The following is a 218-nucleotide window of genomic DNA, read 5'->3' on the forward strand; positions in this document are numbered from 1 at the left end:
TGGAACTAGGCGTTACGTGACTTAGCAAGCTGATGTTAAGCTTAGAAGTGATGTTTATTTGTGACCTTGGGAATTAGAGGCACGTGATGATGGTGTGATTGGCGCCGTGTGGCATGACAATGCTCCTAATTCTGTCGTTAATATTAATTATCATCATGTTGCCACTACTACTAGCACCGTCGCACCGTTTCCGTACTAGTACAAATAACGATACGGCC

General features: G+C 44.0%; 1 long non-coding RNA gene across 1 annotated transcript in view; it reads left to right on the top strand.

The window, feature by feature from the left end:
* LOC119590676 overlaps nt 1–218 on the top strand; it is a 38,958-nt gene that overhangs the window by 37,573 nt on the left and 1,167 nt on the right. The gene's annotated exons all lie outside the window — the stretch shown is intronic.

The sequence above is a fragment of the Penaeus monodon genome, chromosome 27 (assembly GCF_015228065.2).
Source record: "Penaeus monodon isolate SGIC_2016 chromosome 27, NSTDA_Pmon_1, whole genome shotgun sequence".
NCBI lineage: Eukaryota > Metazoa > Arthropoda > Malacostraca > Decapoda > Penaeidae > Penaeus > Penaeus monodon.